Raw genomic sequence first — 17,768 nt, forward strand, 5'->3', positions numbered from 1 at the left:
GATTAAAATGTGACCTCCCTGAGGGTAGGGACTATTTATGCCTTTCTTTGTGTCTCCACTATTTAGAATAGTGCATATCAGTAGGAAGTAATTAATAAATACTTGTAGACTGACTTGAGGATATATGTCTAAGGTCCTTTCTAGTTTTAACTTATTCTGTTTCCAATTCTTTCCTTCTCCAATTTGCTAGAACAGAAATAAATGAATGAAAATGTGTCCATTAAAGATAATGCATCAGGCACAGAGCTAACAAACATTTATCAAGTCCTGGGGTAGCTGTTGCTTGTCCCTCATTCTCCAAGAGGACCATGACATCAGGGAGGTGATGCCATGACATACAAGTGAATTCGATTTCAGTGAGGCAGGCTGTGCAACGTCACCAGCCTCACTTTCTCCTTTGGAGCCATCTGGGTCCAGTGGCCAGATATAGATCAGGGCAACTGGAGATGGCTTCCCCAAGTCGTGTGGATACAAAACCAAAAGATATTCCCCGGCCTCAACGTGTTTAAATTCTAGAAGGGACAGACAGCACAATTTGGGAAATGGTAGCTACAGGGGGCCTGAGAAGTCACCAGGATGGTGGGTGGCACCACAGGGCAGTACTCTGTGATCCCTCCCTTTCCATCTCCACTTCCAGGCTCCCCTGGCTTCCTTTAAGGCTCATCTAAATTCCTTCCTTTCCTGATCCTACTCAGTGTTAGTGCTTTTTCTCCATCCATTGTCCAATTCATACTGCATGTATCCTATTTGCAAGCAATGTAGCGTTTACGTGTTGTCCCTCCTATCAGACAATAAGCTCCTTCAGGGCAAGGACTGTCTTTTCCCTTTCTTTGTATCCCTAGCGCTCAGCACGGTGCCTTGCACACAGTAGGTGCTTAAGAAATGTTAGCTGACTCTTGGTCTTAGGCTCTGCCGAAGCAACGGTGACACTGATTTGATTACTGCCAAAAGATGAAAAGTGAGAAGGGATGGGCGAGAGATGCACTTGGGACATAGCTGAAAAATCATAGTTTAGATTTAAGTGGCATGGGCTGAAGCAGGGTTACTGAGCTGGTCCTGTTAATTATATTGTGCTCTCATCAATCAGGGCAAGGTTTGGAGCTGGAAGAGAGTGAGCAGAAAACCTGATCATGGATGTCCCAAGGCTGCTTTTTATTTTTTTTTCCCCTGCCATGCCTTCCAATGCACATCCTGACCTTTTGTTCTGATGATGACAAGGACAGAGGCAGGGGGATAGACAAGATGATCTTTTTTTGAGGATGAAGATGCTCGGCTTTGATGTATACCAGTCCCAGACTAGAGTACTTTTCCAGGCACTGCAAGCCTCTAAGTGCTACCTCCTGCTCATTAGGGGTCAGAACATTTGTCCCAAATGCCGACAAAAGGTTGAGAATCTGCTGGTCTTGCATTTTTCTTTCTGCTTTCCATGTGTCTCTGCTGATGAGTCATTCCCTTTCCTCCCTCTGTGGCAGAGGATCCTGGAGGCTGAGTCATTGCTCTGGGCAGGCAGGCTGCTCAGAAACTCTGCTTCACACTTGGTAGGCTGGAGGCTCCCTTGTCCTTGGCATGGGGCAAGAGGAGCCTCCCAGAGCACCTGGGTCCAGCCTTTTTCTGCCACCTCCTATCCCACCCCCACTACACATGGGCTCTACTTCTTCATTTTCCAACAGTCTGCATTTGGTGTAAATTGTAGCAATACAGAATTTGAGAGTTGGAAGAGGCCATAGGCTTCATCTAGGGCAAAACTCTCCTTTTACAGATGAGGAAACAGAAGCTCAGCTATGTGAAGTAGCCTGCCTGAGGCCATAGAACTCCTAAGGAGCCCAGTAGGTATATAATGTTATGGACATTATGGGGTTCTCAGGGACCTGGAGCAGGGCAGGAAGGCAGTTTAAGGAAGGGGATGTGTAAGAAGAGAATATACACCAAGGTTCAGGTTCAAGCTCACCCAACATTTAATCCAATTCAATAAGATATTTTCAAGCACCTACTATGTGCTAGGCATTGTGTTAGGTGCTAGAGACACAAAAGTCAAAAACAGTCACTTCTGCTGGGGGAAGGATAGGATATGAACACAGATAATACAAGATATCTACAAAATGCAAACAAAGTCATTTCGAGGTGTGGGCCATGAAGACATGGGGAATTTAGAAAGACTTCTGGTATGTAGCAGGTGATAATTGAGCAGAGATTTGAAGAAAACTAGAGATTCCAAAACATGGAGTTGAGTAAGGAGGGAATTCTAGGCATGGAGGGTGAGAGAATAGGCTTTGCAAAGGTGCGGAGGCTGAAGATGGAATATTGAGAACAGGGAACGACATGTTTACATTCAAATTCAGATACAGGACTCATTTGAATACTTTGTTCTCCCTTGCATTCCTTTACACTCATAAACACGCATTCCTAGGCACACTCATTCTCAGGCTTACTCAAGCACATTTCCTTATGTAGATATACACATACATTCAGACATAGTCTCCAAAATTAGCAAAGGGAACCCCTAGTTGGGTACCCCCTGATTGGAACAGTTGCTTAGTGCCATTCAAGACCTCATTAGACTCAAAACTCTCCCAATGTCATTTGAAGACACAGTTCATTCCCTTCTCATCCCCAAAATTTCTCAGTGGGGCCACTTGGCTGCCCAAATCCAAGCCCCTATACAGTGTCATCTCCTTCCCACTTCCCCCTTGGCCACTATCATCAGTGAATGTTAACCTCCAAGGCTCTGAGCTAAGTTCAGGGCCAGGCTGTCCCACAAGAGCCTGAACACAGGGGCCTTTGCCAGATGGGAAAGCAGCTTCCACACCTGGCCCCCTGGAGCCAGGAGGAGCTAACAGCACTCCTGGGAGTCCAGAGTAATTGGCTCAATTAATCAGCTCAATTAGCGCCTTCCAGGTGAGCTGATCAGATCAAAGTGTACACACTTCTGCTGATACAGTCAGTCAGTCAGTTCACAAACATGCTCTGGGCTTCTGCCATTCTGTACTAGACATCTGGACGTGGGCTGGGCCTGTCCTTGCCCTGTCAGTGTGTGGCTACATCCTGTGTCCAGAGGAGCACTCCCTGACACTGACAGCCTTCCCGAAAGAATAGGCAGAGTCACAGAATGGTTATAAATGTCCAGCTAGTGAGGGCACTCAGGATAGAGCACCCCGCCCCCCCCAGTCTCACTCAGTAGGCAGAGGACGAAGATCCAGAAAAAATCAGTGACCTGTACACGACTGTTCTCTTCCAGCTGTGCTTCTGACTTTCCCCAGGTCACCAACGTCCCCTTGGGGACTTCCTCTCTTTTCAGTTCCCTTGGAAGTATTTTCTTCACCATTAGAATGTGAGCTCCTTGAGGGCAGGGGCCATCTTTCTCTTTACTTGTGTTTTTATCCCCAGAAATTGGCATAATGCCTGGCATTGGTAAGCACTTAATAAATGCCTCTTGCCTACTTAAGTGGATCTGAATCCAGATCCTTCACCTGCAAATTCAGAATTCTTTCCTCTATTCAACAAGTGAACAAAAATTAGTTGCTTTGAGTTAATTGTGTTGGGAGCTTGGGATACAAAGACTTGTTTAGTTGATTAGTCACGTCTGACCGTTTGTGACCCCATTTGGGGTTTTTTTGGCAAAGATACTGGAGTGAGTTGACATTTTCTTCTTCAGCTCATTTTACAGATGAGAAAACTGAGGCAAACAGGGTTCAGTGACTTGCCCAGGGTCACATATCTAGTAAGTGTCTAAGGCCAGATCTTAACTCAGGATGAGTCTTCCTGACTCCAGACCCAACGATCTATCCACTGCGCTGCCCATATTACCTTGGGCAAATAAGTTAACCTCTTTAGGTCTCAGTTTCTTCCTCTATAAAATAAAGAAAAACCCCTTTTAATTTTATGATTTTATGAAGATTTATATTATTTATTTATTTTTGGATCTTATGAACTTATTATTCTATCCTGTGGCCAATGGGGATGCATTGAAAGTTTTAGAACAGGGAAAAGGCCCAAGACTAGTCAGGAGGGCTTCCTTCCTGCAAACCTTGCTCCATCCAGTTCAGCTCTGCTCAGCCTTGCCCCCATTCCCTGTGTTCTTGCTAGGGTGCTCTTGGTGACAGGGAATTCTGGGAAATGTGATGATAAATGTGGAGTGAGGGGTGTATCACTTGCTTTCATCACTGATCTTTCTCGGCCCAAAGTCTGAGTTTCATGAAACTGCTGGGGTTCTTTAGTCTGCTGAGACAGAGCGCTCCCTGACACGGTATCCTGTTCTCTGCTGGAAGCCCCTACCAGCCAGCTGTGCTACTCCACTATGAGATGAGGGATGACTTTGTAAACCACCAAGCACACTAGACATGTGACACAATGCCAGAATGATGGTTGTCCCACCCTCCCTTTGACTCCTGTCCCCTTCTCCCTTGCTTTCACCCTCAGCTCTCACATCTTGGGTTCTCCCCTTTCAGTAAGCATTGTTTTCTCACAGCATTCTGGGGCTGCCAGAGAAGATCCATAGGATTTAGAAGTGAAAGGGAAGAGATCACCTCATCCAGTATTCTCCTTTCACAGATGAGGAAGCTGAGAACCAGAGAGCAAACAACAGCAACACTGGTTCAAAGGCTTGTAGGTGAGAAGTCACAGAGCTGGGATTTCATCATGAGCCCTCCGACTATCAAGCCAGCGTGCTCCCCAATGCGCCTTTATGCCTGGCAAAGGTTTCTCTTTGAATATATTCACCAGCATCTGTGACGTTCCCTTTTCAGTACTGTGCTAATTCTGGGTGGGAGTCACAGACACCTCCTCACCCGTGGCCTGTGCAGCAGCACCTTTGTGATCCAACCCAAGCATACCGGCTTGTGCCCTCCCCCCATCCCTTTCACCTTCATCTCCACCCAGCGAATCCTCCCCCTTCCTACCAGCAGCTGGGAGATGAGCAGAGAGGGCCAGATCAGACCACAAGATAAGTGCCTTAGAAAGAACCATGAGCTCACCCCACAGCCCTGCAAATGCATATGCATTCATTCCCACCAGGCAGGCCTTCCGTTTCACCCAGGCTCAGAGGCTGAGACAGCAGCTTTGCTGTCTGTCCTCGGGTGATTCCCTGCTTACCCTGGTGACTAACACATTTGTGTCCTGCCTGCCAGGACCAGGGGATGCAAGAGCAGTCACCCTTGGTACTCCCACTGCCTAGATAGCTCAGGGCTCCCTCTCTAATAGGGAGATGGAAGGTGAAAGAGAGTCTATTTATTAACAACTCTGGGGTTCTCAAAGGTAGGATGTACGCAGGAGGGAGCTGGTAAATGTTTTATAATCAATCCTCTTAAAAAATGTGCAATGGACACACTTTTAAAGCTTAATCTGCATCATTAATATTTTCCCCATCACTTTAAGTGATTAGCAAAAAAAAAAGTAAATTACATTCTGATTTGTAGTATTTGTTAATTTCCATCACCCTGAAAATTTAGCAATTAACTCATACAGGGGGTTTGAGCTGGCTCCAGCACACCCAGGATGTGCTCCAAATAGAATAAGGACAGCTCACACTTCCATAATGCTTTAAGACTTTTTCCTCCCAAGCTTGGGAAGGGGGAAGGTAGGTGTTACACATGTCATTGTTTCCATTTTGAAGATAAGAAAAAGGAAGCTCAGAGAGGTTAATGACATGTCCATAATCATAGAGCTAGTAAATGTCCAACAGCTGTCTTCCCTAACCTCCTTTGAAAATCCTGCTGGTTTTGGTGCTGTCCGCCAAGAATTCTCAACTTTGTTGATGAGAGAATCAATAAGAAGTGCTTTTTGTATTATATTGTTTTATTGTAATCAAAGCCTGAAAAAGGTATTTGGGTGTCTTATGCAAGGTCTGAAAACTATACCCTATCATGTATTGTGTATCCCACTTAGAAGACTTGAATTTTCGCCATATTTAACACCTATGACTCCTGATTTGTGTTTTAGAGAACTGAATTTTCTGGCGTTAAAAATAAATGTACCTATGAGAAAGTAACATTTTAGTATTTTGTTTTTTTCATTTACATGTTAAAAACAATTTTTAACCTTTGGTTTTTTTGTAATTTTGAGTTCCAAATTCTCTCCTACACTCTGTCCCCACGCTTCTCATTGAGAAGGCAAGTAATTTGATAAAGGTTATACGTGTGCAGTCATGCAAAACATATTTCCATATTAGTCATGTTGTGAAAGAAAACACAGACAAAAAAGTCAAGAAAAATAAAGTTTAAAAAATTATGCTTTAATCTGTATTCAGATTTCATCAGTTCTTTCTCTGGAGGTAAATAGCATTTTTCATCATAGGTCCTTCAGAATTGTCTTGGATCTTTGTATTGCTTAGAAGAGCTAAGTCATTTGACGGTTGATGGTTGTAAAATATTGCTATTACCATGTACAATGTTCTTCTGGTTCTGTTCACTTCACTTTGTATCAGTTCATCTAAGTCTTTCCAGGTTTTTCTGAAATCGTTCTGCTCCTCATTTCTTACAGCACAATGATATTTCATTACAATCATACGCCAACAGTTTGTTCAGCCATTCCTCAACTGATGGGCATCCCCTCAATTTCCAATTTTTTTTGCCACTACAAAAAGAACTGCTATAAATATTTCTTGTAGAAAAAGAATAATGCTTAAAAAATGTTTCTCCTTGTGCCACCAAGTCCCTAATATTAACCCCAACTAACATTGCAGAGTTGGATGGAGCAGAGATGGAGCAGAAATGGATCATAGACATCACTTACTGCAACCCTATTGTTTTACAGATGGGGAAACTGAGGCCCACAGAGGTGAATTGATTTTCTCAGTGTCACACAGTGAGTCAATGGCTAGTCTCTTTGCTCCAAGAGCTCCCCTGCTCTTCCCATCATATGACAGTCCCTGCTTATGCTTTCATTCCAAACTATCAGGGTGAGGTAGTACTGTGAGTTACCATGACTTTTTCTCACTGTTCTGGTCTTTTTTTCTTAAAAAAGTATTATTTTATTTTAATTTCTAAGCATTTTTTTCTCTTTCCCTTTCCTACCCCACTGAAAACAAAACAAAGCTCTTGTAACACATACACAATCAAGCAAAAAAATCCTCCAATTGGCCACGTCTAAGAATGTCTATCTCATTCTCTTCTCTAGGGGCTTTGTTAAGGCCAGATCAAGGTCTCCACTAACTGAATTGAAGAGCTGGCAATGTGACTGGTAAGGGTGTTACTGCCTTCCAAAAGAGGAAGAGAGGTCAGGAGGACAGTGCCAGGAACTTTGGAAGAGGATGGGCACTCAGTGAATATGTTTGGAGTGGATGAAGGAATGAATGCCAGATATTGTACTGTTCTTCTACCAGCCACTATTTGCCTTGGTCAGCATTGTCTGTAGTTCATTGCTTAATAGAAATAGCATTAGGAGATGTGGGTTCAAGTCTCAATCAGGAGATCTGGGTTCAAGTCTAGTCATTACTACTTACATGTGATACAATCTTAGACAGTCATTTCATATCTTTTCCTAGAGTTCTAGAATCCTGGAATTGGAAAGGACCTTAGTGGTGTTCCAGTCTGTGAAATCCTTCATCCAGCTTCTGCTTGAATACCTGCAGTCAGAGGGAGATCACCACCTCTTGAAGCAGCCATCAAACTTTTGGATCACAACAGCAATAATAAAGTAACTAACACTTATATAGCACTTAAAGGTTTGGAAAGTGCTTTACATATTACATCTCTTCTGATCTTCACGTTGGTCACAAGTAAGTGCGCACTTATCTCCATTTTACAGATGAGGAAACTGAAATTGAGAAAGGTTAAGTGACATGTACAGGGTAAATAGAACTACCAAATGTCTGAGTCAGGACTTAACATTTCTGGATTCCAAATCAGGTGCACCATCTATTACATTATGCTACCTCCCTAATTGTTGGGCAGTTTTTTCCTGACATCAAACCCAGGCTCAGCCTCTGAAGTTTTAATGCATTGTTCTTCATTATGATCTCAGTATGGCCAGAGTAAGCCATGGGGATGAGGCTGACAGTGACAAGTCTTCTGAAAGCATCTCAGATGGAGGGAGAGGGAAATTCCTCCTCTTAAGTGGTGGGAGGTGAGGTGTGTGTGTGTGGGGGGGGGGATAGAGAGAGAGAGAGAGAGAAAGAGAGAGAGAGAGAGAGAGAGAGAGAGAGAGAGAGAGAGAGAGAGAGGAGGGATAGACAAAGAAAGGCAAAAGACAGTCTCCTGTTCTCATGGAACTCCTAGTCTGTGTGTGTGTGTGTGTGTGTGTGTGTGTGTGTGTGTGAAGGGATGTTGGATGCAACTGTGAGAACATGGAAGTTCCTTCAGAGAAATTCTCACTAGACACACAGTGTGGGTACACCTATGCTACATCTTCAAGGAGACCAGAGATTTGACACATATAAGACTGATTTTTTTTTCTTTTTGGAGGGGGGAAGGCAGGGCAATTGAAGTTAAGTGATTTGCCCAAGGTCACTCAGCTAGTAAGTGTTAAGTGGCTGAGGCTGGATTTAAACTCAGGTCCTCCTGACTCCAGGGCTGGTGCTCTATTCACTGCTTCATCTAGCCACCCTAAGACTGATTTTTTTTTACACATTGGAGCCTTTTGACCTGTTGAAGTATGAGGAACATTTGGAAAGTCCTTCAATTTAAAACATCTCCCCTGTCCAGAGCCCAAATACCTGAAATCCTTAGCCTTAGTGTCCTTAAATATAGAATGAGAAGAAATAAATGCACACTCCCTCCCTCACAGGCTTGCTGTGAGAAAAGTACTTTGGAAACCTCAAGGGGAGATGTAAGTGTGAACTCTTCCTGATGCTACCATACACCTGGTCATTTTCTGGGGCTATCATTGCAAAGGCTAGTGTTACCTGTAATCCCTTAGACTGACTTAGGATCTGCATTTGGGAACCAGCCTGGAAGATACCACTGTCCAATATTCTCTCACATGATAGGCACTTAATTAATGCTTGTTGAATAAGCAAATGAAGGTTTGATGACTGCTATGGGGTTGCCAGTCATTGATTCACAGTTATTCTCCAGGGGGTCCCCATGTTCCCCAAAGTCATATGGTAGACTGTGGGGGGGGAGGCAGTTCCTTGGTACCAATTGGCACATAAGACACAAGGAGACAAGTATGTATATAGTGCTTACTAAGTTCTAGGTACTGTGCTAAATAAACACTTTGCAAATATTATTTGATCCTCACAACAACCCTAGGAAGTAGATACTGTTATGATCCCTATTTTTTAGTTGAGGAAACTGAGGTAGGCAGAGGTTAAGTGACTTGCCCAAGGTCACATGGTTAGGAAATGTCTGAAGTTGAATTTGAACTCAGGTCCTCCTGACTCAAGACCCAATACTCTATCCATTGTGCCATCTAGCTGCTAGTCCCTGGTATAAGCTGAGCTTCAGGGGTCCCTAGATCAAGTCTACTCTCTCTTTCATATGACAACCCTTCAAATATTTGAAGATTTCTATTGTGTTTCCCTCCCCTTCATTTCCCAGTTTGTCTTCTCTAGGCTAAACACCTCCAGTTCCCTCTATTCATCCTTGTTTGGCCACTTACTACCTGATCACCTGCCTTTGAATGTGTCTGCCCTGTCTGTGCCTTTCCTAGAATGTGGCACTCAGAGCCAAGCACAGTGGTCCAGATATTTCCTGATTAGAGCAAAGATGAATGAAGCTATTATGTCTGTGGTTGTTAGACCTCCCAGTGCAGCCTAGGACGTTAGCTTTGGGTTGTTGCTATTGTTCAGTCGTTTTAGCCATGTTTAACTTTTCATGACCCCATGTGGGATTTTCTTGGCAAAGATACTGGAGTGGTTCGCCTTTTCCTTCTCTAGCTCATTTTACAGATGAGGAAACTGAGGCAAATGGGGTTAAGTGACTTACTCAGGGTCATACAGCTAATAAGTGTCTGATGCTAGATTTGAACTCAGGGAGATGAGCCTGATTCCAGGCTTGGTGCTCTATCCACTGTGTCACCTAGCTGCCTTTAGCTTTGGGTTGCTGATTGCCACCCCCCAGGTCTAGATTACTCCCACCATCTGCCTCCTGCTCATGGGCTACTGAGTAGAACTGGAGACAGTAATAAAACTGTGTTGACTGGGTTCACTACAAAGTAATATGGTCTATTTTCAACTGAGCCCTCATTGTAGCAAGGCAATCCTTCTACTCACTAATTGGACCTAGATCCTACTCTCCAGAGCTGTTCCAAACCTTCTCTTCTTTCCTCAAGTTTCCCTCAACTCCCCTCCTCTACTTTGCACTGAAGATCTTGCCTCATATTTCACTGAAAAAGTCGAGGCGATTTACCAAGAATTCCCTTTTCTTCTCTTCTCCTCATCTCATACCTCTTCCCCTCCATATCATCTACTACTATCTCCTGCTTCAGTCCAGTCCCTGGTGAAGAGATGGCCCTTCTCCTTGCCAAGGTCAACATTTCAATAAGTACCCTTGATCCCATCCTCCCCTATTTCTGCCAGCTGTTTGTCCTCATTATCACTCTCTCTTACTCTCTAATTGATTCCTTCTCTGTTGTCCTCAGTATTCCCAAATCTTCACCATCCTTAAACAAAACCCTAGATCCTATCATTCTTCCAGCTGATGTTTATTTCTTGTCTTCTCAGCAAAACTCCTGGAAAATACCACTCATTGATTCCACTTTTCCTTTCACTCTCTTCTAAACCCTCCATAATCTGACCTCATCATTCAACAGAAACCTCTCTCTCCAGAGTTATCAATAATTTCTTAATTGACAAATCTAATAATTACCTTTTCTCAGACTTCATTGTTCTTAATTTCTCTGGGATGTGACGGATCACCTCCTGGATATTCTCTCCTCTCTGGGTTGTGGTGATATTGTTCTCTCTCGGTTCTCCTCCTACCTCTCTGACTGATCCTTCTCAGGCTTCTTTGCTGGACCTTCATCTATGTCACACCAACAATTGTAGCTGTCTCTCAAGGTTTTGTCCTGAGTCGTTATCTCTTTTTTCTCTATACTGGTTCACTTGGTGGGTTGGTCAGCACCCTTAAGGTGGATGATCATTTTTATGTAAATGGACCCAGATCTAAACATCCCAGCCCAGTCTTTCTCGTTAGCTTTAGCCCTTTTTTTTGTGCTTTCTTTTTGGAGGGGGGAGGGTAGGGCAATTGGGGTTAAGTGACTTCTCCAAGGTCACATGTCTAGTAAATGTTAAGAGTCTGAGGTTGGATTTGAACTCAGATCCTCCTGACTCCAGGACCAGTGCTCTATTCACTGTGCCACCTAGCCACCCCCTTAGCTTTAGTCTTGCTATAGGATAATGTACCTATTGTAGATTTCAAACTGGATGCCTACAGGGTAGTCATCTCAAACTCAACATGTCCAAAGCACAGTGTAAAAAAAGTCCTCTCTTCCTCTACCCCGAAACACACTCCTTTTACCAAAATTCCCTATTACTGTCCAAAATATCACTCAACTTTGATGCCATCCCTGACATAACTCTCCTTCACTCCACATATCTTGTCAGGAGCCAAGTCTTGTCATTTCTATCTCTACAACATCTTTGTATACTTCTCTTCTCTTCACTTACACGTTTACTACCGTAGTTTAGGCCTGTATCATTTCTTCTCTGGACTATTTCAATAGCTTCCTGTTTGGTCTTCCTGCCTCAATTCTCCTCTCCATCCCAAACCACGCTCCATGCAGCTGCCAATGAGACTTCTCTAAAGGGCAGGTCTAGTGACGCCATGCTTCCCATGGCCCACACACACCAACAAACTCCAGTGGTCCCCAATTACCTCTAGGATCAAATAGAAAGTCTTCTGTTTGTTATTAAAGCCCTTCATAACCTGGCCACTTCCTGCACTTCCAGTCACCTTAAACATTTCTCCTTCTCTCCACACTCCTTAGATGCAGGGCTGGAATATTTGCTGTTCCTGATGCTGCATCTCTCATCTCTATGTCTTTGCTCTCCTTCTTCCTTGCTGCCTTTTTTGATCTCCCTGGCATCCTTCAAAACAACTCAAAGTTCACCATCTGCAGGAAGTCTTTCACATTTCCTCTCAGCTGCTTGTGTCTTTCCTCCAAAGTTACTTTATGTCTACTCTGTAAGCATCTTATGTTGTATGTATGCTGTCTCACATTAGAGTGTAAGCTCCTTGAAGATATATACATATGTGTGCATGTATATATGTGTACATATATATATGTATATATTCCAAGTACTTAGAATAGTGACTGGAACATAGTGAATGCTTAATAAGTCCTCATTGATTGATTTAATAAGCACTTATTAATCATCTACTATGTGTCGTGTCATGTCACACTATTGTTTCATCCTCTCAGACCCCTAGATCTTTTTTTTCTTCAGATATACTGCTATCTACTCATGTTTCTCCCATCTTCTATTTGGGAATAATATATTTTAATCTAAGTAAAGAAATTTTTTCATTATGTTTTTTGTTTATCTTAGATTTTGCCCATCTTTCTAGCCTGAGCTCTTTTGGGATCCAGCCTTTGTTATCTGAAGTGCTAACTCTTTCTCCTAGTTTTGTGCAGTCTGAAAATTTGATAAACATGTCATCTATGTCTTCCTACAAGTCACAGTTAAAAATATTGAAGGCACAGGGCCAAGCAGAGATCCTGGGGGCACTCCATTAGAGATCTCTTTCTAAGTTGACATCGACCAGTTAATGACTACTTTTTGGGTCCAGCCATTAAACCACTTCCAAATCCATCTAACTGTCCTATTTATTCATCCATTCATCCACATACTCATTCATTCATGAATTAATTCAACAAACATTTCTTATAGAATCACAGAATTTTAGAATTGGAAGGGACTCACCATCTAGTCCTACCCATAACACCCCCCCCCAAAAAAAAAACACCTCAACCCAAACACACCCATACTCAAAAATATTTGACAAGTCTTCATGAAGACTTTCAATAAAGGGGACTCCATCACCTCGAAGTTCAATCCATTCTATTTATGGATAGAGCTTATCGTTAGGAAGTTTTTCCTGACATCATGCCTAAATTCCTCTTTTTACAATGTTTGCCCATTGCTCCACGTTCTGCCCTCTGAGACCAAACAAAGCAAGGACAGTTCCTCTTCCACAAGATGGCCATTCAGTTATGTGAAGACAGCTGGCTTCCCCATCTCCCACTGTTTTCTTCTGGTTAGATACCCAGTTCCTTGCACATGTCCTCATGGGCTTCCAACCTAGCTGTCTTGGACCTTCCCTGGGGAAGAAGCTCCTGTGGAGGAGGGGCCAACACCATTTCCAGTCAGATTCCATAAAGATGGCACAGGACCCTGATCTCAAGAGCCTTGAGGGTAGGAGTGCTTCCATCCAGCGTCCACAGCCACCATCGTGTGAAGAGTCCCCAGGGGAGACCCAGCCTGGCCGCTGCTCCATAGCTATTAAAGACCCAGAAGAAAGTTCTTGCCACCAAAGTCCTTGGCATTGTCAAGTGGTTCCACATCAGAAGTTGACATGAATTCATCGGTGGGAATGACATTAAAGAGGAAGCATTAACATTTGCTTTGCAGCTGCACCCTAAGGATTGTGGGACCTTACTATTTGACTTACAGCTGAAGCTGTCCATACGTGTTGTCTCCCCATTAGAATGTGAACTCCGTCAGAGCTGAGACTGTCTTATTTTTCTACTTGTTTTCCCAGTCCTTAGCACAGTGCTTTGCACATAGGAAGTACTTAATAAATACTTTATCCATCCATTCATTCTATCTCTCAGACAAGGCCCTTTGTCCACCTCTGGACAGCTTCAGTTTATCAATGTCCTTCTTTAAACCATGGCCCTCCAGCTGAATAAAATACCAGTGTGTTCTGACCAGGGTAGAGTCCGAGAGGGATGTTTGCCGGAAGTTATGCTTCACTCTTTGCAGCCCTAGATTCATATTAGCTTTATTGGCTGATGTATTAAACTACTGAATATTGAGTTTGTAATTTACTAAAAGCCCCAGATCGTTAAAAAAAATAACCACAATCCTGCTTTATAATACAGTCTTTTTCATCTTGTCCTTGGGAAGTTGATTATTTTTAATTGATATAAGGCATCACATATACATTGTGTTAATTACTAGGGACACAAAGTTTCAAAATGACAGCGTCTGGCCTCAAGCAGCTTTCAATCTAAAGGGAGGAATAAGATATGCATAAATAAGTGTGCTACAAGGAAAAGTATAATGGGGGCAAAGGACAGAGCCAGGAAAAGTGGATCCAATTTTACAAAATTTTGAGAAAGGAGAGGTCCCTTTGATTTGAGCGTTGGAGGAATCAGGGAAAGCTTCATTGACAAGGGAGCAGTGGAACTTGGCTTTGAAGAAAAAGAAGCATTTCAGTAGGTAGAGATAGGGACACTATATTTTCCAGGCATGAAGTATGGCCTATGTGATAGAGATAAAAGTAGGTAGGATGAGATAAATGAAAACAAAAGGAAATTTGGTTTGATGAGAAAGTAGAATGAGTGAAATATATCTCGGAGAACAGGTTGTAGGCAGATTGTGAATGTAGAACTTAAATGTCACTCTAAGGAGTTGGTATTTAATTTGTCACGAAGTGGTCAGCCACTGAGAATTCAAGCAGGAGAGTAACCTGATTGGGTTTGCTCATTAGGAAGATTATTTATCCACTTGTATGAATGATGGACTGGAGAGGGGAGATACTGGTGCCAGCAAGACCAGTCAGAAGATGGCTACAATCATAGTTCAGATGAGAGGCATTATAAGGGCATGGACTAGGAAGTGAGAAGGGAGATGAAACAATGGAAAGTGCTGACTGAGTAAGAATCCAGAGGCACCTGATTCGAGATGAGGGCCAGGAGGATGAAAGAAACAGGAGTCAAAGATGACTTCCAGGTTTTCCATTTAGATTGTCCTGAAGGCCTTGGAAGATGGCGGTCTTAATAACAGAAATAGGGAGGTTGAAAGGAGAGTCTGTTTGGGGGAGCTAAGATTGATTTGTTGTGAAGCTTATTGAGACCAAGGCCCTAAGAACATGTAGGGACATGGCAGGTAGGGGTGTACCGCACCCCCCACCCATCCAAGGCCTTTCTTTCTTTTTTGGTGTTTTTTTTTTGGGGGGGGGTACAAGGCAGGGCAATTGGGATTATGTGACTTGCTCAAGGTCACATGGCTAGCACATGTTAAGTATCTGAGGCTGGATTTGAACTCAAGTCCTCCTGACTCCAGGGCCAGTGCTCTATTCACTGCACCACCTAGCTGCCCCAAGGCCTTTATTTCTTGATTTGGTCTTTGCAGAACCCTGACTCTCTTTACTATGGTGGGAGTAGATTTCGCTCTACTAATGTCTCAGATCCATAAGGACCTGCTGGGAGTTTAAACTAAATCCTCCTCATTGCGGTATGAGTATTAAACATCCATGTGAACTAAGGAGAATAGAGGAGCACATAAACTATGGACTTAGGCATGCTTTGGGACCCTTGGAGGCTGGTTAGGAACTAGCATTAGCAGAGTCATAATGAATAATCTTTGTACTGGGGCAAGGAGCAGAAACTGTATCTTAGACAAGCAGAAAGAACCCTTCCCCTTCCAGGGGGCAATGGGTGAGTTAGAGCCTGTGTTGAGGACTGGGGAAGAGCACTGTCCTGGGGTGTAGCCTTGAGATCAGGGGAGAAACACGTGATTTAACACGTGGTTTACTAACTAATTACCAATTCTGTCATTTCTAATTGGAGGAAAGAGTGCAAGGTCTATGCCCTGATGCATCTAAATTCAACGTAGCCCTACCCTATACATCACTCTGGATAACAGTGGTAGAGAGAAAGGACTGCTACATCTGCAGCTCTGAGGTGTTAGCCCATTCTAGAGCAAATAGGGGCATAACCTCTGGGTGGTTTCAGGTCTTGGGCACTTGAAACCTATCCCCTTCCAGTTTTAGACAATTTTTTAAAAATGACATCCCATTCCCATCCCCTAACAGTGGGAATCCCTCAGCGTCCTGTCCCGGACTCTTCTCTTCTTTCTCTACACTCTTTCTTTTGTTGTTATTGAGTCATTTTTCAGTCATGTCTGGCTCTTGGTGACCCCATTTGGGGTTTTCTTGGCAAAGATACTGGAGTGGTTTGCCATTTCCTTCTCTAGCTCAGTTTACATATGAGGAAACTGAGGCAAACATAGGTGACCTTATTAGATTCCATGGGTTCAAAAAGGAACTTCTTTTCCCCTAGACATTTTCCTCTGTATCCTTCTGACCATACAGGTTTGCTCCCTTGGAGTTAATTGCTATCCTCTCCCTTACCTCCTTTTGCTCTGCCCTCACATCCAGTCAGGTGCCAAGTCTTGTTAATTCTATCCTCACAACCTTTCTCATATCTGTCTCTTCTTCACTCACACAGCCACCACTGTAGATCATCCCCTCATGACTGGTCTATTGAACCAACTTCCTAATTGGACTCCTGGCTTCAGGCCCTCTCTGCTTTCCAATCCAACATCCACATAGCTGCTAAAACAATCTTCCTATAGCACAAAATTAAGCATTTCATTCTCTTGCTCCAGGAAAGTCAGGGGCTCTCTGTTGCCTCTAGTATAAACCATATACTCCTCCATTGGGCATTTAAAGGTCATCATAGGCTGGATCCTGACTACCTTGCTAGATTTCTTTCTCATGATTTCCCCTTCCCCCATGTATACTATGCTACTGCTGACCTGGTTTTCTTGTTGACATTCTATCTCTCACCTCCATGCTTTTGCACAGGCTGTTTCCCCATGCTTGTAATACACTCCTTACTCTATTCTTCCACTTGGAATCTCTAGATTCATTCAATGCTTAAATTCATATACTTTGTTTAATCCATGTCAGGAAGACTTTTCTGATCCTCCTAATTTTTGTTCCTCTTTTTTCTCCTCCACAAATGATCGTGTATATTCTTACCTAGCTATATGTTATATCCCCACAATTAAAATGTACTCAATCAACCAATTAATCAACAAATATTTATTACGTGCCTGTCCCCCTTAAAAGTAGGAATTATTTTGTCTTTGAGTCTCCAATGGCTAGCCCAGTTCCTGGTCCACAGTAGGCACTTAATACATGGTTTTGGGTTGAATTGTCTGGTGCTGGACAAAGAAATGTATTTATCTCAACAAGGAAAGAATGATCCCAGGGAAGGCATCTAGGGAGACATCCTCATGTCTCTCCACCATTTTCAAAGCATCTTCCCTCAACACTTGTTGTAGAGTTTGTGTTTCTTATGGCTGCCCATCAATCTCTCTTCTCTCCACCTAGAGCAAACACCATAGATCATCTAGCAGCCAGCATGACTCATTGTAACACTCAGTTAGTTACCAGGGCTGCTGCTTTTCTTGCCATGAATAGTAATGGTTTCAGTGACGGGTGGCATGGATGGAATTAGAGAGCCCAACTTCAGGAGACTACTGATTGTTACTGAGTGGTGGGGGCACACCTGAATGAGGATAACCTCATTACCATATCTACTCACTTATAAGGCTGAGGGGACCTCATTACTGTATTTACTCTCTCATCAAACTCCCCACAGAGGCCATTTTTGCAAATAGGCATCTTTCACCCATGTATTTCAGGAATAGAAAAATCCCAAGGTATCTTTCTTAACTCAGGGTGATGGTAGGGGAGGGGGAAAGGGTGCAGTGGTGGATAGCTCAGAAAACCCAAGAGTTTCCTGCTTAAATTGGGGCTGCACACATCTACAAAGTGTACAATGATGGGAACTTTATTTGTTGTTGTTTAGTCATGTCTGACTCTTCATGACCCCATTTGGGGTTTTCTTTTTTTTTTTTGTTAAATGCTTTATTA

The sequence above is a fragment of the Petaurus breviceps genome, unplaced genomic scaffold, assembly GCF_028583685.1.
Source record: "Petaurus breviceps papuanus isolate PSGF00001 unplaced genomic scaffold, PetGlider_PUasm1.0 90804, whole genome shotgun sequence".
Lineage (NCBI taxonomy): Eukaryota > Metazoa > Chordata > Mammalia > Diprotodontia > Petauridae > Petaurus > Petaurus breviceps.